The sequence below is a fragment of the Pangasianodon hypophthalmus genome, chromosome 9 (genome assembly GCF_027358585.1).
Source record: "Pangasianodon hypophthalmus isolate fPanHyp1 chromosome 9, fPanHyp1.pri, whole genome shotgun sequence".
Lineage (NCBI taxonomy): Eukaryota > Metazoa > Chordata > Actinopteri > Siluriformes > Pangasiidae > Pangasianodon > Pangasianodon hypophthalmus.
Genome location: NC_069718.1, coordinates 29,506,298 through 29,528,677, shown reverse-complemented (window position 1 = coordinate 29,528,677; position 22,380 = coordinate 29,506,298). Strand labels below are relative to the sequence as shown.

At 38.2% G+C, this 22,380-nt stretch overlaps 1 protein-coding gene and 1 long non-coding RNA gene across 3 annotated transcripts in view; one reads left to right on the top strand and one right to left on the bottom strand.

The window, feature by feature from the left end:
* The window catches only part of LOC113523737 (NACHT, LRR and PYD domains-containing protein 3-like), a 152,080-nt gene that overhangs the window by 49,123 nt on the left and 80,577 nt on the right, over positions 1-22,380 (bottom strand). The gene's annotated exons all lie outside the window — the stretch shown is intronic.
* The window catches only part of LOC128318908 (uncharacterized), a 30,156-nt gene continuing 21,910 nt past the window's right edge, over positions 14,135-22,380 (top strand). The window contains exon 1 of the long non-coding RNA XR_008302333.1: positions 14,135-14,416. This is a non-coding gene — a long non-coding RNA (uncharacterized LOC128318908). The remainder of the gene's footprint in view (positions 14,417-22,380) is intronic.

The window sequence follows — 22,380 nt, the reverse complement described above, 5'->3', positions numbered from 1 at the left end:
TGTAGCTAACAAACTAGCAGATCTGTATATACACATAAACATAACTGTGGGATAGGGTTGGGTTGAATTTCAACAGAATAGAAAATACAGAAGTATGTTCACTGTTCCATACTGTATGTATTGTTCACTATGTGCATTTCATGCCTGAACTACTCTGGTGAGTCCAAGATGGGTTACATGGCAAGACAGGTTGGATCAGCAATATCTGGCCACATTATCCTCCATGTTCAATTCATCTCTGTCTATTAACTGAATTAAGGATGCCTTTATTGGGTAATTAAGCTGATTATTTGTTTCTGGCCACATTCTCTCAACTGTGTGGCTCTGTTGGAGGAAAATGTTGTTTAATGTCACTCGCATATTAACAATATAAGACATTCTATTGATATAAACCAAAGAATAAACTTTCTCACATTTTATACACTTTCATTCAGCAATCCCAAAATCACCTGTGCTGACTGAGTTTGCAGATAAGGCAGACTTGATTGATTGTGGCTGTACTTTGCAAGCTGTTCTTGGATAAAAAGTGTGAGATAAAACTCTTTCCCATGTTCGACTCTTACTTGGTCCCATGATCCAAAGGAGAGAAGTGCTGGTCTGCAGCACATAACAGGGACAGGCTTTCTGAATGGGATTACTAAGTCCAGTACAAATTTAACTGGAAAATACAACATTTTGATTCAAGTTTAGACTATAAGACTGTGGTGGTTAGTAGAGTAAGCCTGTTGTGTTGTTCATCTAAATGTGTAACCAAACGAAAGCAAATTCCCTGTAGACTTCTCCGTATATTGTGAGGTTATTCTTTACAGGCAGTGTAGAATACCCCACAGTTTGGTGGATAGCTTAATTAATACATGTTCTATGCTGAAAGATTGGAAAGAGTCCACTTTGAATATAAAACAAGTTTCATAACATGTGAAAATGTACTAATCTGTTTTTACTGTTTACTATTTTACTGCAGAATCACTTAAAAATCCACCTTTAAATATTGTTCAGTTACATAAACATTGCTCACGCGCACACACACACTTCCCCTCTGCAGAATAAACAGTTAAAGTGAAAAGTGAAGTGAAAGTAAATCACAGCAGCTCCATTTTGTGTCGAGGGGAAAATAAACCATTTCAGGAGTAAAAACACAGTGAGTATCTAAATCTAAAGCTATAATATATAAACACACTGAAGTGACACTAGATGCAGAAGAGTTTTGTGGGTTTGTACTGAAGGTTTAATGTACACAGGTTGTTTTAGGACTTGATACCGTGACTATTTCCTGTAAGTGAACTCTGTGCTGATACAGGGTTTGATTTAACACACCGATGTTGGAGTGAAGTAAACGTTTGTCCTGCTGTAATCTGGAGAAGGAGACATGACCTCCAACATGAGTGTGTCTGGAAAACAGGACTTAAAGAAAGACGAGAGGTGAGTTACTTTTCCATTCACCAGCAATAAATACACACCGTCTCATGGGAACAGATCTGTATCTTTAAACACTCACTAGTTAACAGAGGAACTAAACTTTGCTTTAAGGTGTTTAATAGCAGTGAATATATCACTGATCTGATGTAAGAACAGTTTAGAGAAATCATTCACTGAGAGAAGAGTAAAAAGGACTGTGTAATGTGTAGCATAAGAGCAGCATAGCTTTGAGTCAGTGAACTCTACAGGCTTTAAGACCCAGCTGAGTCAGTTAGCTGTGATTGGGACTCCTGACATCAGAGTAATTCCTGAGGTATGAGGCGAGTCTCCTGTTTGAATAAGTGTGCAGACTGTAGCTGAATTAAAAAGATGGAATTCTTGGTGTTTAATGATGAACACATTGTTTAACAGTGCTGAGACAGCAGAGTATTAATTATTGCTGATATTTCTGTTGTAATTCTAGAATGATGGAGGGAAAGAGATCAGACTCACCAGAACCCAGCTGTGTGTCCATGAAGAGTGACGCGTCAATGGGATTTCCAATTACCTTCAGAGACAGAGACAGTTCTACTGATGTGAGGTCAGTATAGTGAGGTGTTTTACAGCAGTGTTCCACCTGATCAAACTCACTCGCCTCATTATGAAGCCCTTCATGAGCTTTATCAGGTGTTGAAGCAGTAAAACACTAAACTGTGCAGTGCTGCAGCTCTCGGACTGGCAGTGAGGAAAACTGCTTTAAGAGTTCAGTTCAGCCTGCAGTCCCTGAGCTGGAGGGTCTGTGGTGCTACAGAAGAACATTTACACCTGGGAAATTAAAGACTATATACATAATATTATAATATATATAATATATTTATTCTTTCAAGTATTTGTTTCTAAATATGTTAGTATCAGTTAGGAAATTCTGAAATCAGTGTATTCTGTTAAGATGAGAGTGTTAAAATTGCAATAACTGATTTTTACATCTATATATTTCTAGATGATGTGTACAACATGAAAATAACAGTGGTCTTTCTATCTGAGATTTTCATTGGCACATATCATTACACCATTTTCCTGCTTCTACGAAAATACGGGACAAATGACATACTTTATTGACTCAATAAGTGACACAGCATTTTACTTTCCAATCCCGTGGCAATCCTAGTAAGCTCCCAGTGCAGCCAGATAATTCTTGTGTTAGCAAAAAAAAAATCACATTGTGCTTCAGGGAAAAAACCTAACAAGAAAGGCACTAACACTTGGATAAACACTAGCAGTGCTTTTCCAAGATGGAGTATTTTATTACTGATGAAGGAATGAAGCTGGACAGGGAATTAGTGATGTTGCTCCTGGACGGGTCTGTAAACACAATCTGTAAGCTCTGAACTGTTTCAGTGGCCTGCTTTACATAACAAATCCAGTAGATAGATTTTTATCAAGGATAAGGAATAAGTAAATGCTTTGGATTAATCACCTTGATATTGTAATGTTAGATAACTATATAGCTATTCTAACATTGCTAATAGGAATAGGTTTAGCTGAAAAAATCACTGAGAACTCATTATAAATAAATAATGGTGCAATAAAAGCACTCTTGACCATCCTCATAAATCACTATGAGAATGTCACTTATTTCTAGGGCTATAACTTGGCCTTCATGCTGCTTTTGGCTGTGTGAGCAAAAGCTAAATGCTAAAATCCTAATCTCAGCCGCCTAGGACACTGGAGACATGAAGATCTGAAGCTCACTGATGTAACAAGCAGAGTATCTGTGTAACATGATTAGACAATAATTCACTCAGCCATCCTGTATATAAACTAGTCTATAGCCATGCTAATCACTGTTATTAAAAACTAGTCAAATTGTTTTAGCTTTGAAAGAGAACCACAGATGAGCTCCAGCGTTGTCCAGCATTGAGGCATCGAGTGGAACAAAATCAAAAAAGAAAAAATGAAAAGCGAGCTAGTCAGTTGGAGGAAGCTTTTCACTTTATCACGTAATTCTGTATAAGAGCGCTGTGCTGGGTAAATTATAAAGCATAATGGGGGTGGGGCTTTGTGAACATGGGCGGGAATTGGCGGCAGGCTTAAGGAGTAAAAATCATAAATGTGGAACTACATACTTAACTGTTAGAGACCTGAACTTTAAAAAATGTACTTATCTTACCTCATGCAACTTTAAATATCTTTATCCTTCTGTTAATTAGTGTGTGTTGTGCAGCTATGAATACATATAGTCCATATTACATGATGTGTTTTGTTTGTTCACAGACCACAAAAGAAGAAATCAAACATTAGCACAAATCAGTTGGAGTCCATATTCAAGGTGTGTGTGACTTGTGTTGTTTAATCAATGTGCAGCATCATTATGGGTAATCAGACAGTTGTAACTGTGGCAATAGACAGAGTTTTTTTTTCTTTTCCTAAAATTAAAGCATCTCTCACTATGTAACATTATAATATTTAGATCTGTTACTGTGTGTTTCTAACCAGGAGCTGGAACACAAAGTCATCACTCTGATAAAGAATGAGCTGAAGAGGTTTAGGAAGCTCCTGGGTCCAGATTACCCAGCATGCACTGAGAGAGAGGTGGAGGATCAGGAGGATCTGCACAGTGTCAGAGAGGGAGCGCTGAAGATCACACTGCACGTCCTGAAGAACATGAACCACACAGATCTCGCTAACACACTGCACAACAGTAAGAGCTCTGAGTCATGGCTTTATTCCATCAGGTTCGCTTTAGAGAGAGGAAATTGTTTTAGATATTAACACTTTAAGTTTTAAGTTTTATTTTAGTATCATGTACATCTGGTGCTTTTCTGTTCTGTTCAGGGTCCAGCTTGTGGTTACTCTGTACAATGGTCCTGTTCCTGCAATAATATTTAGTACATGAATCAGGAATGAACAGCAGCATTTGAAAGAATTTAGCATTTTATATTGTGTTCAGAGATTTTGCATTAATACATGTTATTACTTTGTTTATTAGAGTCTGTGTCCCCGGTCTATAATCCAGAGTTGAAATCCAACCTGAGAGAGAAGTTTAAAAGAATTAATGAAGGAATCTCACAGCATGGAAGCTCAGCACTTCTGAATGAGATCTACACAGAGCTCTACATCACAGAGGGTTGGACTGGAGAGGTCAATAATGAACATGAGGTGAGACAGATTGTGACAGCATCCAGGAGACCAGCAACACAGGAGACATCCATCAAATGCAATGACCTCTTTAAAGACAAGTCCATCAGAACTGTGCTGACTAAAGGAGTTGCTGGAATTGGAAAAACAGTCTCTGTGCAGAAGTTCATTCTGGACTGGGCTAAAGGAAAAGCAAATCAGGATGTCTTCTTCATGTTTCCACTTCCCTTTAGAGAGCTGAATTTGATGAAGCAGCAAAATCTCAGTCTGATGAGTCTTCTTCACCACTTTTTCCCAGAAATGAGAAAACTGGAATTAATAGACTGTGACTCCTACAAAGTGTTGTTGATCTTTGATGGTCTGGATGAGTGTCGACTTCCTCTAAATTTCCAGATCAATGAGAGATTGTGTGATGTGACAGAGTCAGCCTCAGTGGATGTGCTGCTGACAAACCTCATCAAGGGGAATCTGCTTCCCTCTGCTCACCTCTGGATAACCTCTCGACCAGGAGCAGCCAATCAGATCCCTCCTGAGTGTGTAGACCAGGTAACAGAGGTACGAGGGTTCAGTGATCCTCAGAAAGAGGAGTACTTCAGGAAGAGGATCAGCGATCAGAGCCTGGCCAATAAAATCATCACACACATGAAGTCTTCAAGAAGCCTCTACATCATGTGCCACATCCCAGTCTTCTGCTGGATTTCAGCCACTGTTCTAGAGAGAATGTTGGGTCAAGCAGAGAGTGGAGAGATCCCCAAGACTCTGACTCAAATGTTCACACAGTTCCTGATCTTTCAGATCAAACACAAGGACCAAAAGTACCATCAGAAATGTGACCCTGATCCTCAGAAGACCAGAGAGAGTATCCTGGCACTGGGAAAACTGGCTTTCCAACAGCTGGAGAAAGGAAACCTGATCTTCTATGAGGAAGACCTGAGAGAGTGTGGCATTGATGGCAGAGAAGTGTCCGTGTACTCGGGAGTGTGTACCCAAATCTTCAGAGAGGAGTTTGGGCTTCACCTGGGGAAGGTGTTCAGCTTTGTACATCTGAGTGTTCAGGAGTTTCTGGCTGCTTTATTTGCATTTCTCTCCTCCATCAGCAGAAGTGTAACAGAACAACAAGCCACTGATCTGTCTGATCTTTTCAGAAAGTCAAACATGTCTGATTTCCTCAGGAGTGCAGTGGACAAGGCTTTACAGAGTGAGAATGGACACCTGGACCTGTTTCTTCGCTTCCTTCTGGGTCTCTCTTTGGAGTCCAATCAGACTCTCTTACGAAGCTTAATGCCACAGACAGGAAGCAGCTCTCACAGCAAACAGGAAACAGTTGAGTACATCAAGGAGAAGATCAGGGAGAATCCATCTCCAGAGAAATCCATCAATCTGTTCCACTGTCTGAATGAACTTAATGATCATTCTCTAGTGCAGGAAGTACAAACTTACCTGAACAGAGGAGGTTACAGTCGTATCAGTGGAACCAGACTCTCTCCTGCTCAGTGGTCAGCTCTGGTGTTTGTGTTACTGAACTCAGAACAGGAGCTGGATGTGTTTAATTTGAGTACATATGACCCATCAGAGGAATGTCTTCTGAGGCTGCTGCCAGTGGTCAAAGCCTCCAGAAAAGCTGAGTGAGTATTTTTTATTTATAAATGTATTACTGCATGCTTTGTTATTTTATTGTAACACTGAACTGCACTGTTTCGATTAATGCTTGTTAACAGTTACTCTAATCATCTTTAAATAGTATCAAATGTGTTTAAATGTGTTTTCAAACTTTAAACACTTTATGTCTGCACTGATGCTAATATCTTGAAATTTATATATATATATATATATATATATATATATATATATATATATATACACTGCTCAAAAAAATTAAATTAACACTTTGAAAACACATCATCTCTCAATGGGGAAAAATATCATGCTGGATATCTGTACTTATATGGACTGGGTAATGTGTTAGGAACAAAAGGATGCCACATCGTTTGATGGAAATGAAAATTATCAAACTACAAAGGGCTGAATTCAAAGACACCCTGAAAGTCAAAGTGATAAAATGATGCAGCAGGCTAGGCCATTTTGCAGAAATTTAATTGCAGCAACTCAAAATGGTACTCAGTAGTTTGTATGGCCCCCACGTGCTTGTATGCATGCCTGACAACGTCGGGGCATGCTCCTAATGAGACAACAGATGCTGTCCTGGTGTATTTCCTCCCAGATCTGAACCAAGTTTCAGTTTCAAGTTTCAAGTTTATTTGTCATATATACAAGTGTCAGTGACAATGTACATTGAAATGCTGTTTGTGAGGCTTAGGCAGTCTACAGCAGTACAATAACAATAACAAATAACAAGTAACAATAACAATAACAAAAAACAAAAATACAAATAAGGTGCAGGTGCAAGGTTGAGGTGCAGGTTTTGCTTTTGCTTTTGAGGTGCAAGGTTGAGCTGCAGGTTTTGCTTTTGAGGTAGTGTAATGTCGTTGTGCAAGTATGCAAGGTTTTAGAGACAATTTTTTTTTACAGTTTATTAAGGGTTCTGATAGCCTGCAGGTAGAAGCTGTTTTTCAACCTGCTGGTTCTGGACTGAATGCTCCTGGCTGGCTCGCCAAAAATGTCGGAACCCGGATAGCCTTTCTGGGTTGACACTCTCGCGGGTGGATTCTATTCTCTGCCAATTACCTATATGTTACTTATTCTACTTACTGAACAATAAACCTAAATTTAGGCTAGGGTCAGTTATGATTTTTCGGGCCTTCCTCAGACATCACAGATGAAAGATGTCCTGAAGGGATGGAAGTTTGTTGCCGATGATGACTTCAGCTGTTCTCACAACTCTCTGAAGGGCCTTGCAATCGAGGATTGAGCAGCTGCCGTACCATACAGTAAGGCACCCCATCAGGATGCTCTCAATGGTACATCTGTAGAAGTTTGTAAGGATGCTGGGAGGGAGACCAAAGCTTTTGAGCTTCCGTAGGAAATAGAGCCACCGGCGTGCAGATTTAACTACTGATGTGGTGTGCAGAGACCAGGACAGGTCGTCGGAGAGGTGCACACCAAGGAACTTGATGTTCTTAACTCTTTCCACTGCAGTACCGTTGATGTATAAGGGGGCGTGGCTGACCTCCTGTGTCCTCCTGTAGTCCACAATCATCTCTTTGGTTTTGCTGATGTTGAGGCAGAGGTTGTTGTCATGGCACCACTGTGATAGTATTGTAAGTCGCTCTGGATAAGGGCGTCTGCCAATGCCATAAATGTAAATGATAGTGCTCTCACCTCATCTCTGTAGGCCGTCTCATCTCCATTTGTGATGAGACCCAGGATTGATGTGTCATCAGCAAATTTAAAGATGATGTTGTAACTGTGTTTGGCAGCACAGTCGTGTGTGAACACAGTATAGGAGGGGGCTGAGAACACAGCCCTGTGGGGCTCCTGTGCTCAGGGTAAGTGTGGATGAGAAATGGTTACCAATTCTCACCACTTGGGGTCTGCAGGTCAGAAAGTCTATTATCCAGTTGCAGAGATGAGAGTTCAGTCCTAAATCTCTGAGCTTTGTGATGAGTTTTGATGGGATGATGGTGTTAAATGCAGAGCTGTAATCAATAAACAGCATCCGCACATAAGTGTTTTTCTTGTCCAAGTGTGTGAGGGCATTGTGAACGGTTGGAGCAATGGTGTCATCAGTCGATCTATTTTTCCTATATGCAAACTGGAGAGGGTCCATTGGGGTCTGGCAACCAGGGCATCACTGCGCTCCTGGACAGTCTGAGGTGCAACCTGGCGGCATCGGATGGACCGAAACATAATGTCCCAATGTTCTATTGGATTTAGGTCAGGCGAGCGTAGGGGCCATTCCATGATATCAATTCCTTCATCCTCCAGGAACTGCCTGCATACTCTCGCCACATGAGGCCGGGCATTGTCGTGCACCAGGAGGAACCCAGGACCCACTGCACCAGCGTAGGGTCTGACAATGGGTCCAAGGATTTCATCCCGATACCTAATGGCAGTCAGGGTGCCATTGTCTAGCCTGTAGAGGTCTGAGCGTCCCTCCACGGATATGCCTCCCCAGACCATCACTGACCCACCACCAAACCGGTCATGTTGAACGATGTTACAGGCAGCATAACATTCTCCACGGCTTCTCCAGACCCTTGCATGTCTGTCACATGTGCTCAGGGTGAACCTGCTCTCATCTGTGAAAAGCACAGGGTGCCAGTGGCGGACCTGCCAATTCTGGTGTTCAATGGCAAATGCCAATCGAGCTCCACGGTGCCAGGCAGTGAGCACAGGGCCCACTAGAGGACGTGGGGCCCTCAGGCCACCCTCATAAAGTCTGTTTCTGATTGCTTGGTCAGAGACATTCACACCAGTGGCCTGCTGGAGGTCATTTTGTAGGGCTCTGGCACTGCTCATCCTGTTCCTCCTTGCACAAAGGAGCAGATACCGGTCTTGCTGATGGGTTAAGAACCTTCTACGGCCCTGTCCAGCTCTCCTAGAGTAACTGCTTGTCTCCTGGAATCTCCTCCATGCTCTTGAGACTGTGCTGGGAGACACAGCAAACCTTCTGGCAATGGCACGTATTGATGTGCCATCCTGGAGGAGTTGGACTGCCTGTGCAACTCTGTAGGGTCGAGGTATCGCCTCATGCTACCAGTAGTGACAGTGACCCTAGCCAAATGCAAAACTAGTGAAAAACAGTATTTGGACAATGACAGAGTTTTCGTGATTTTGCCTTTATACATCCACCACAATGGATTTGAAATAAAACAATCAAGATGTGATCAAAGTGTAGACTTTCAGCTTTATTTTAAAAGGTTCCACAAAAATATGGCATTTACCATTTAGGAATTACAGCAATTTTCAACAAAGTACCTCCATTTTCAGGGGCTCAAAAGTATTTGGACAAAGTGACATAATTGTAAATATAACCATAATTTTAATACTTGGATGAAAATCCTTTGGAGTCAATGACTGCCTGAAGTCTGGAGCCCATGTTCTCAAAACACAAATTCTGAGTCTCCTCCCTGGAGATGCTTTGCCAGGCCTTCACTACAGCCACCTTCAGTTGCTGCTTGTTTGTGGGTCTTTCTGCCATCAGTCTTGTCTTCAGTAAGTGAAAAGCATGCTCTATTGGGTTGAGATCAGGTGACTGACTTGGCCATTGAAGAATATTCCATTTCTTTGCCTTCAAAAAGTCTTGAGTTGCTTTCGCAGTATGTTTAAGGTCATTATCCACCTGCACTGTGAAGCGGCGTCATATCAGTTTTGTAGCATTTGGCTGAATGTGAGCAGAGAGTATAGCCCTATACACCTCAGAATTCATCTTGCTACTTCTGTCAGCAGTGACATCATCAATAAACACCAGTGAGCCCGTTCCGTTGGCAGCCATACATGCCCATGCCATAACACTTCCTCCACCATGTTTGACACATGATATACTTTATATGCATGAGCTCACAGACGCCCATGATCAGTTAGTATCACTGTGATTGATAGGGGAGAGAGAGTATGCCACCCCTCCCTCCCTGAGATCATGGACTGTCTTGCTCACTTGGACTCCTGGACATTGATGGCTGTGGCATCATCAGGATTTGAACTCAAGATCCTTGGAAAAGAGAATGAACACTTTTCTGGTGTGCCACTCAGGAGCCTTCTTTCTTGTCACAGCACACTGCTAGTAGCTCCTAGCACCGTCCTTAGTGACATAAATCAGCTGCTGAAAAGTGGCTTTTGGACATTGGTGATATAGACGATACAGGAAAATATCTATCAATAGACATTATTCATTATTCAAATTTATCGTCTTGTGTATCACCATATCGCACAGCCCAATCTGCACTGAAGGACAAGTGAGAGAGAGAATAAGGACGCTTTCACACCTAACTTTTTTGGTTTGAACAGAGCAAACTTTCTCTTTAGTTTGGATTTGTCAGGATGTTGGTGAACACTCCACCTGTAATCGGGTCCACACCAAACACCTGATCCAGTGTGTGTGTAAAATCTTAGTTCTCGAGCTGACAGATTTGTAACTGTACAAGCACAGAAAACAACACACAACAACTGTTTTACCGTCTCTGTGAAATTCAACATATAACTCACTGTAAAGTACCACTAGTATTGGCATGTTATTAACTGGTAGTGTACAGTTCTATAATTCTTTGTTTTCTGTAATAAAATGCACTATATCTGCAGTGTTGGTTGTAGAAACTTGAACACAGATCAGAGTGTATTGTTTGAAGGCTGCTCGCTCTCACATGTGTGTGTTATGTACATGACCTAATGGTCTTATAATAAATTGTAGCTGAGAGATTGTGGAGTGCAGAAAGACGTCCCTGCTCCTGTAAATGTGCTGATGTGGTGTCCTGTCCTCTGATTTCTGTGTGTGAGAGAAACACACTGACATTTCTGTTACATGTTAAACTTTACCTGTATTATGGCTGTGTTTGTGTGTTTGAGATCAGTGTTCTGATATTTCATCATTTCTCTTCCAGCCTGCGTGGGTGTAAACTGACAGAGGAAAGCTGTAGAGTTCTGTCCTCAGTTCTCAGCTCAAACTCCTCCAGTCTGAGAGAACTGAACCTGAGTGTCAATAACCTGCAGGATTCAGGAGTGAAGCTGCTCTCTGCTGGACTGGAGAATCCACACTGTACACTGGAGAAACTGAGGTATACACACATACACACACATATTTCTACTACTACTACTACTACAAATAATAATAATAATAATAATAATAATTTGTTACATAATGCTTCATAATGAAAAATATATAATAAAATGATACTAATAACACAACATAAAAATAAAAATTAAATATTAAAACGTAAAAAGTCATTAAAAAATAAATAGGAGGAATCAAACAGAAAATAAAATATTGAGTAGACCATTAAGAGATAAAAAAAGCAGTTTTAAGCATAGAGAATTAATTAAAAGGAAAGGTAAATAAATGACCTAAAAATAAAACATTAAATCCTAAAAAGTCATTAAGAAAAAAATATATGTAATCAAACAAAAATTAAAATATTAAAAAGACCATTAAGAGATCAAAAGGCAGTTTTAAGAATATAATCAAGAGGACTAATTAAAAGGCAAGATAAATAAACATGTTTAAGCTGCTTTTTAAATATATTTAGTGAAGGTGTCTGATGGATATACGCTGGGAGTGAGTTCCACATCCTGGGAGCAGAGACACTAAAAGCAGTTTCACCGAGCTTCTTATTAAATTTCACCTTAAGGAAGCCAGCATTTGTTGATGTTAAAAATGATTTGGGGTGAAATCCATCAGGCATTCTGCTAAATACGCAGGTGCAATGCCATTAAGAGTTTTAAAACTAATAAGAGCACTTTAAAATCGACTCTGGATGTCACAGGTAACCAGTGCAGTTCCTGCACAATAGGAGTAATATGGTCTCTCTTTAGTTTGTGTTAGAAGCTGAACAGCTGCATTTTGTACTAACTGTAATGGATAAAGATTTTTTTTGGGAAGTCCATAAAAGAAAATATTACAGTAAACCTAATCTACTTGGGGTGTTACGTGATTCATATGTGTGTGTGACGTTATTAGTTTAAGGTCCAGCAAAAATATTCCAGAAAATGTTTGTGATGGAAAGTAAATGTGTGCACAATGTACACTGATCTACACACTGAACACACTGTAATGAAGCAGTAAAGGACAGTGTGTAAATGTGTAAATGTTCTCCAGCAGAACTTTCCCCAGAGCTGCTGAACACACTGTATGAAAAACTCTCTGCTAGAAATAAAGAGACGTGTTTGTTCAGAGTGGCCTCTCTGTTATTATCTAGTTTCAGAAAGTTAAATACATCGTCTCATATGAGCTGAGACACATGGATCTGTCCAAGAGCAGTCCAAGTTTATACACAGGCTGTTCATTTTATATTTTTATCCTGACATTAGAACCCTGTGTTCAGGTAGACAGTTTATTTCCCAACTGATGGAAACACCTCATTTCACAATCAGATAAATAAATCTAATATTTCATCATTTCTCTTCCAGGCTGTGTGGGTGTAATCTGACAGAGGAAAGCTGTAGAGTTCTGTCCTCAGTTCTCAGCTCAAACTCCTCCAGTCTGAGAGAACTGGACCTGAGTCACAATAAACTGCAGGATTCAGGAGTGAAGCTGCTCTCTGCTGGACTGGAGAATCCACACTGTACACTGGAGAAACTGGGGTATACACACACACACACACACACACACACACACACACAGTACAGAGTTTTAATAAACGCAGAACCATCCAGTTTTCATCTGTGGTCATTGTAATTGTAGTGATCTGATATATTTTCATTGTTGTGTGTGTGAGATGGACAGTAAATGTACTGCATATTAAGACTGGCTAGCACTGACAAACATACAGTGAATTAAATAGATAAATAAATGTTCTTTATTGATCCCCATGGGGATATTTAGGAAAAATAAAATGAAACTCCATACAGTCACCTGAGCTCAGGATCAAACCCAGGACTTTGGAACTGTGAGGCAGCAGCTCTACCACTGTGCCAGCTGTTTCCTCTTATCAGTTGCTGATTAAAAAAAAACAGGTGTACTTATCCAATGCTGTACAGCACATATGCCTAATCATGCATTTCAGCATCGTGAGAAAAATAAGTTGTGATCTGGAGAAAACAGAAATGGTTCTGTACATTGTAGCTAGGTCTACACTGTCTGCATTTACATCTCCTCTTTGCCAGAGCATATGTTTGTAGAAATTGGTTTAATATTATTCCAATTTTTTTTTATTTAAAAAAAGTTCTTGACAGCTGTGGACTGTTTATAAATAAGCTCCAAAATCCCACCAGCAGACCTGTTTTTCACATCTCAACTTTGTTTCAAATCACGCACAGTATGGTGTAAATCTGGCAACCCTACTAGTGCTGTGTTTCCCCATGACTCACACTCTGAGAGGACGGGGCAGTTAGCATATGAACAAAACATTTTAGATCTATGTTTAAATTTACAGTAAAAATGAACGATATCTGCAGTGTTGGTTGTAGAAACTTGAACACAGATCAGAGTGTATTGTTTGTAGGCTGCTCGCTCTCACATGTGTGTTATGTACATGAACTAATGGTCTTATAATAAATTGTAGCTGATAGATTGTGGAGTGCAGAAAGACGTCCCTGCTCCTGTAAATGTGCTGATGTGGCGTCCTGTCCTCTGATTTCTGTGTGTGAGAGAAACACACTGACATTTCTGTTCCATGTTCAACTTTAGCTGTATTATGGCTGTGTTTGTGTGTTTGAGATCAGTGTTCTGATGTTTCATCATTTCTCTTCCAGGCTGTGTGGGTGTAATCTGACAGAGGAAAGCTGTAGAGTTCTGTCCTCAGTTCTCAGCTCAAACTCCTCCAGTCTGAGAGAACTGAACCTGAGTGAGAATAAACTACAGGATTCAGGAGTGAAGCTGCTCTCTGCTGGACTGGAGAATCCACACTGTACACTGGAGATACTGAGGTGTACACACACACAAACACACATACACATATACCTACCTGAGTTTTAATAAACGCAGCAACATGCAGTTTTCATCTGTGGTAATTGTAATTGTAGTGATCTGATACATTTTCATTGTTGTGTGTGTGAGATGGAGAGTAAATGTACTGTATATAAAGATTTTGTGTAGTTCATGTTTTCAATGCTAAAACTGAGTGTGTTAAGTGTGAGAAGGTTTTCTTTCTTGCAGGATGCGTTACTGCCGTATTACAGATGAAGGTTGTGCTGCTCTGGCTTCAGCTCTTAGGTCAAACTTCTCATCACACCTGAGAGAACTGGATCTGAAATATAATTATCCAGGAGAATCAGGAGTGAAGCTGCTCTCTGATCTACTGAAGGATCCACACTGTAAACTGGAGACACTACAGTGAGTTACTGACTTACTGTCTCTTTACTGTACTGTATTGTACGATATTGAATAATATTCAGTGTACACTGTGCATAAAATTGTCACTTTTAGTGTGTGTGTGTGTGTGTGTTTATTCTGATGTTGTTTGTTTACACTGATGCTCTTCTTTGTATTTCAGCATTAAACACGATAAACTCACTAGGACATGCGTATGACAGGAGTCTCAGCTCAAACCTCTTTTCCAGGATAAAGCAGTTTTGGTGAAGCGTTAGAACCCGTCCCACATTTCCAGCAGTTTGGGAGCTGAATCATTCATATTCAGATGTAGAAGTTCCATAACAATAACCGGGACTGATCGCATCCTTTTATCCACTCAGCTACAAGTTACTTCAGGCTTTAATAACATATTTTACAATCCAAAGTCAAATCCTTCAGCGTCTACACACAACACAGAGATATCATCACATCATCACACTGATTACACAAATACACATCCATGTGTTGTAGCTGTTTATAGCTCATTTTTAGCTCCTTATTTTTGTAATATTGATTTAATCCTTTTTTATTAAAAAAAAAATCTTCCTTGTTTGCTAATGTATTTTAATGGTTGACTAAGATATTTAGATTTTTTTAAGTAAAATGTAATACGGTTTCTTTCTGTATAAAAAATCTACATGACAAAAATACATTATGTTAAAACTGCCATGTTTTTGTATTATAGTTTTTCTGTGTTTAATCTGCAGTAATGTGTAAATTCTACAAAGCAATATGATTATTTTAACATATTCATACTTTAACAGTTGTGTTTGGTTCAGTATTTTATTATAGTACTTTTTGTATTTTCAGAATATTACTGTACATTTAACACTGCTTCATTGTTTTTCTATTTACACTTCTTTTGATGTCATGATTTTACAGCAGTTCACTGTTAATTTCACAGACATTTTTACAGTGTAATGATTATGGATTTATCCACTATGACAGTAAGACAAAAACTAGAATAGACAGAATTTATGTTTTAAATTCAGTAAAGGTTTTATACCATAAATCAAGTCTGATCACTTAGCTGTCTCTGTAAAATTACATCTGAATGAAAATGAACAGAGAGGATATTGGAAATTAAATACAACCTGCTTAAAGAATAAACAAGTAATCTGTGAATTAATCAACAAAATCAATCAGATTAAGGACTTAAAAGTTTTAATGAGCTCAAGTAACCAAATGTGGCGTGTTTTTAAAGAACAGATAACATCTTATCTTAAAATTTGAGATAATGCTCAAAAAAAAAATTGAGTATTATAACAAACTTATTCACATGTTGAGCTCCAAACTGAACAGACAAGGAGCACAGATGAGGAAGACTATCTATATAAAATTAAATCAGAGATGGCTTAAATAAACGATGAGATGGTTTTAAACATTATTAAAAAAAGTTATTAAACATATAAAAAACACCAAGACAAACAAATACATTAAAGGCATTAAAGACCACACAGGAAAAATTATAGAAAAATATAGAAAGATAAGCTATGTAATTTTGAAAAAAGTATCAAGACACATCATCTAAAATAAATCTAGATGAAGAGAAAATAGTTAGTTTCTTAGAGACTTGTCTTACATTAAAAAAAAAACCCTAATTTAACACCACTAGGTAACCCAATTAACACTGATGAAATAATTCCAGCAGATTTCTACAAGAAATGAGAAGTTGAGATAAAGGTCAGTGGTGATTAGAGAGCTGAGTTTCCATTGTTTCAACTGACAATTCTCTCATTGGAGCCATGTTTCCTTTCAATTAGCCAAGTCCAACAGCCCATTAAAGTGTGTAAGCACTCCCTTTTAACTGCTGACTTATTAGCATTTTTAGACTTGTCCCAGTATTTGTTTTAGAAATGGAAATTAAAAATTGATTCCATAATTTTTTCCTCTACTTGATTTGGAAAAAGACATGCCATTAATAAAAAAATGTCCTTGAATTTTTTTTATGTATATTTCACAAACCAGAATGTTAAGCTATTGAACAAAACCTTTTTTGTGTCATATCTGTGATTTGTTTGTTTGCTATAAAGTAAAAAAGCTGGGTGAACATCCTCTAAGTGTGGTGATTCCATAATTTTTGCCAGGGGTTGTAATAGCTTTCTTACCAGTTCAACTCCAACTTCATCAGCACCCTAATAAAGCACTGCATGTTAGTTTTGTTCAGGGTCACTATCTAAACTGAGAGTCTATTCACAAGCACTAGCACTACTACACTTCACATTCAATATTTCCTTCTCTAATGTTTAGGGTTCCTAATAAAACTGCCATATTCAATCATGAGCACCAAAAGTCATGTTCAGTCTCATCACTGCTTCAGTGGAACTTCATATGTTCCGTACGTGGCCTCAGCTATTTCACTCGACAATCTCCACAACTAGGGAAGAAGATTACACAGATAAAGCCAATATTTACCTTATTACAGTAAAACATAAAGGGAAAAAGGGAGGGGAGGAGGCGGGAGCATTCACTAACATTTCTCTAATATTTCTCTAACAGTTCTCTCCACTCTCCCCCGGCTAACTACTACAAGTGTAGACTTATAAACACCGCCATAAAATACTTCATAACAGAATAGTGATTGTGGGAAATTGCAGTTCCTGGGTTTGGCCACACGAGGGCAGTCAAGCTCCATCCAGCACAACACGCAGCGCCGCCTCAAACAGCCGGTGTTGTGCCGAAAAAAGCATCCCTGCCGCGAAATGCACCCCTGTCGCGTGAACGCGCATTTGGAGATCGATGCCTCACAACGGAAAGAAAAGGAATAACAGCCGCCATTATCATTATCGTTCGCATTTGTTCTCATTAAAGTCCAGATATAATTAGTAAGTATGGTGGAATATTGTTTAACAAGTGTGTAGCAACAGGGTGAGGACTAGGCATGCTGGCTTCTCAGCGTGTCAGATATTACTGTTTGTCTGGATTATTTCAGCCTATAAAAGAAGCTTGTAAGGTGGCAGATACTGTAACAGTGTATCAACAACATCATGTAACACATGTAACAAATGTATTCATTTTGTGTTTGCGTGAAATGAAAAATAAAATTTATTGACTTTTTGTTTAGATTGGATGCTATTTCAGAAATGGGCTTTTGAATAGGCTTCTTCTGAGCTCACACACTTAAATAGAACAAATGTAATGCTTTTCACGGCAAACTCCTCTGCCAGGAAATGCACCCCTCATATCTCCCTCTAGGAAAGTGCCACAAACATGAAACTCACCCCACTTCACCACATCGGCCCTACCACTATACCCTCCAAATTATTTGAGGCTTTGAGAAACCCAACCCTTTGTAATGCATATATGAATCTGTAATGAATATATTAGTCTTATGAATATATTATTCAATATGTTACTGTTTTACACTAAATTTATTTTACATGCAATTGCATCTGCTTATTTGCATATGAAATCAATAGAAATGTAGGCATAAGTAGCCTACATAATAACTGCATTTGTCTCTACATTTAGTGTAACAGTTTTAATGTAGTTTACATAATTACACCATAATATGATGATAAATAAATATATTATAATGAAGATTACGTTAGGTGAAGTCATTTTATTATAATTTCTGTACATATAAACAGCATGATATGCTAAATGCATTTATTGTAGCCTATATTATTACACTGTCATTACACCAATGTGACGTCACATTTGTGGGATCCCCATAAGACCCTGGAAAACGATAGCGACAACTTCGCGACATTAACAGCAGAACATGGATCCAGAATGATATCAAACTATTCTGTGTTACAAAACAAAAGGCCAGTATCCGCCAAACATTGCAAAGAAAGAGAAAAATGAAATTAGACGAAAGGCTTCCAAATATGTCCTGGAAGGTAAGTTTTAGTGTGGATTTCTGGTTTATAGTGCAGGCCAAATCATTGTGCTCTAAATATTTATTGCAGTCTATGTTTAAATGCCGACCCAGTAATGTTTAATATATTGGGTGTAAATTTGTAATTTATTTTATAGATGGAGCACTGTACTACTTGAAAGGTCATGGAAAGGTCATCAAAACAAAAGTGGTCAGAGGCACAGAGGAGGCTAACGCCATTTTTAGGGATTTTCATGACAGGTGCTCACACTGGACAAAAAAAGACCAGAGATGCCATTTCTAAAAGGTTTTTCTGGCCTGGGATGTCTGCTGGCATAGATAAATGGGTAAGCACTATAACTGAGGAAAATAGGCACTTTTTATTGCTTTTTATTGAGTTTCACTTTATTGATGTTTTCCACTGTGTTCGTATTTTTGTTACTCAGTGAGTTTCATTCACTGAGAATTGCGTGGATAATTTCGTATTTGCAGGAACAGAACATTTCACAAAAAATCTCCGCCTAATTGACAGCAGGTGCATACCCACATGATTTTGTTCTTAAACAGATTCATGTGTGTGGTTCTGACGTTGGAGAATTAGGAGTATTATAAATAAGCGGTCGTGTAAACAAGTTTAATCATTTGCATAAAACACGCCCAAGCTATCTCCATATAAGGGCTTTCCGCAGGCGCTTTTCTCTCGTCAAACATGCCGCGGTTTGCAGACGCGCTCTCGCCCGATCCTCGAGAAATGTGTGTGAATGAGACCCAATATTCGCGGGTGTGCTGGACCCACATTATTGTGTTTATAAAACAATAGAGCCATAATAATCTATGTAAAAATACTGAACAGATGTTGATTTTATCTCAATTACAAGCAATGTAGACAGCATATATGGTATCAATTACATCTTCTAGATCACATTTATCCGTGAAAGTGCTACTTTGTTTTTTGTGATAACATATGAAATGAAAAAAAAAATTCTAATCAAGACATGGGTAAAAAAAAAAATGTTTATTTAGAATAAGCAAATAACAAAGCCCGAGATGACACTTGATGCATGTATATTGTATACTCATTTCTCCTCATCTTTGTCTTTCAAAGTTTCTCTCTCTCTTCTGACATAATTTGTAAGGCTCTCTGAGCTGAGAATCTTGTTTTTCCTTACATTTCATTTTTGGAATCTCACCCCAATTTGCAGCTTTCAATGTTTTAAAATAACACTGTGCAGGTTCACATCCTGTGGTGTCCTGGCCTTAAAAGTGAGTGTGAAATGCGGTTACCATCAGTAACAATTACAGTAAAGATCTTCACCTGCTTTTATACATCCTGATGGAGGTTTTATTAAGGTTTTGCTTTATATAATATAAGATTGGTCAAAGCAGCTTTACAGTCATACACATAAAAGTAATGTCTTAATGCAAACAACATTCAATTCTGCTGTAAAACAGTTCAAGAAAGAGGACAATAGTAAACAGTCCATTTTTTGGAATTACAATTATGGAATGAGTCCAGTTCATCTATAAAGATGTATAATGGGTGACTACTGTGATCATCTGGACTGGATACAGACTGGATCCAGATGACTATGGTGACCTCAGAATAACAATGAAACAGACAGACTAATTTTAGCGTAAAATTGATATTTGATATTCTAGGTATATTCAGCTGGCCAGAGTTTTGAGATTGCAGCAGGCATGAAGGACTATAATGCGATAAGAGGTTCTAGTAAGAACTCTAGTGGCTGCATTTTGAACCAGCTGGAGTTTGTTTATTAAGTGTGCAGAGTAAGCACCCAGTAAATCATTACAATAATCTAGCCTTGAGGTCCTGAATGCATTAATTAACATTTCTGCATTTGACATTGAGAGCATATGGCATAGTTTAGGAATGTTTTTAAGATGGAAAAATGCAGTTTCACAAAAATGAAGAAAAATATTAAATGTGATAATTCTATACTGCACACTATATTTAATACTTGACTATAAAGAAATCAAACATGAAATTAAATACTTTAATTAGAAAATAAAATGTAATTAATTAAAAAAAATTACAGGCCATGCATTCATTGTGCCATTCAGCTAATTAAAGTTATCTTCAGTTTGCAGAGAAAATTTTACAGGGGGAGGCAATAAATATTACACTTCACAGAAGGCAGTGGACAAGTTGAGGCTGGACATAGCCACTTCCCTCCTCAGAGAATCTGTTTCCTTTTTGCTCAACATTGTGAATCACTTCATGTTGTAGGTTTTATGTATTTTATATTGTAAATATGCAGCTATTTAATTAGTGCTGTGCAATGCAAATTGTATTAGTGTGAATATATTTGTTGAATACTGTTTGTCCTAACAGATGATCTAAGCAGTCTGTGCTTTTACTGTGGAATGGAGGACCAGGATGAAGCACAATGGGTAATTTATTCACATTGCAAAATGTAAAAAATGAAAAGGATTTTTTTACTGAACTTTTTTAGAGTTGCAGTAGTAATTACCTCATTTTCTACATCATCTACTTTGCATAATTAATATTGTGCTTATTCTGTGAAGAAATGTGTGATTATTTACTTTATACAAGGTATGATGTTAATAATTTCTAATTGTAGTCAGAACACAACATTATGTTGGTGAGAACTTCCAAAAATCAAAGGAATAGTAAGAATATTAGCAGTCAGTTAATCTAGAGATCATGTTTACTGTATTTAGAGATACTCTACAATTCAAAACATACAGACCACTACATGACCCTGTTTTCCCAGGTTTGCTGTGATGGCTGTGAAAGGTGGTACCACCATGAATGCATGAACAGGCCTCCAGTGGATGAGGAGTACTTGTGTCCAGCATGTGCATAATGGTGTCCCTTGTTGTACTGTCTTTTGATTTATTACCTGCGACAACAGTATTTTAATAGTATTTAATTTATTACTTAGTAAATTTAATTTTTATTATTTAATTTTATTATTTAATTTTTATTATTTCTATATTTAATATTTATTATTTAAATATTTTTTCAAAAGTTAATTCATTAAAAAATAAACACTTGGGATGGTTTTCAGTACTTTATTACAATAGAATTTGTGTATGCTCCCAACAAGTTTGTGTATGCATTTCCCAAAAAACTGAATATGGGTGAATATGGTCAACCACTAGGCTTAAAACTTTCATTCATATAACACTATCTCAATGGGAGTTGGTGAAAATGTTGGTGCCAGTGTCAAATAATTTGGAGGGTATAGTGGTAGGGCCGATGTGGTGAAGTGGGGTATGCCTACATTTCTATTGATTTCATATGCAAATAAGCAGATGCAATTGAGTGTAAAATAAATTTAGTGTAAAACTACAGTAACAGATTCATATATGCAATAAAAAGGGTTGGGTTTCTCAAAGCCTCAAATTGAATTATCAAGTATAATTAAGTACTGATGACTCAAAATCATTATTTCACATTACTACCAAAATATTAGGAAACCGACTGCCTTAAAATTTTCAAGTAAGATGAACTACAAAAATTAAGACAAAAAGCAACAACTAAACTCCTGCAAAACATTATTTTTCTTCAATTGTCTTCAGGCACTACAATGTACCAAACACTGCCATTCCTAAATGCCAAACATTATTCTTCAGTGTAACATTAACAATTCTTTACACAACTCAAATGTGCAGTGCAACTAAAAACAATCTTTCTTTTACAATATAATACAAGTGCATTGCGACTAATTATGACTGACGAGTGACTGTTTCAAACACAACACCCAAGAATCCTGACTTTTGTGCAACCACAAGCTTAACACAATCTCACACAGCATTGACTTCCATCAGCAGAAGGTTTTTAAGTGACTGTAGTTTTGGTTTCGGGGATTTATGTCCAAGGGAAAGAAATACTCTTTGAATAAAATCAAAGATGTCATTTAGTTGTGGAGGGTTCTCCAAATTTAGTGCATATATCAGCCCAAAAACAGGCACATGGCATGTGGAAGATTTTCAGGATCATCCATCGCTATGGCTCCTTCTAGAATAATTGCTCTGTGCGAAGCCTCCAGATGCAGTGCTTGTGGAGAATCCTGGCTGTCTTCAGGTATCACGGTCAGAAATGTCGGGTGTGTCCCAATCACTGTCCTAATAAAAA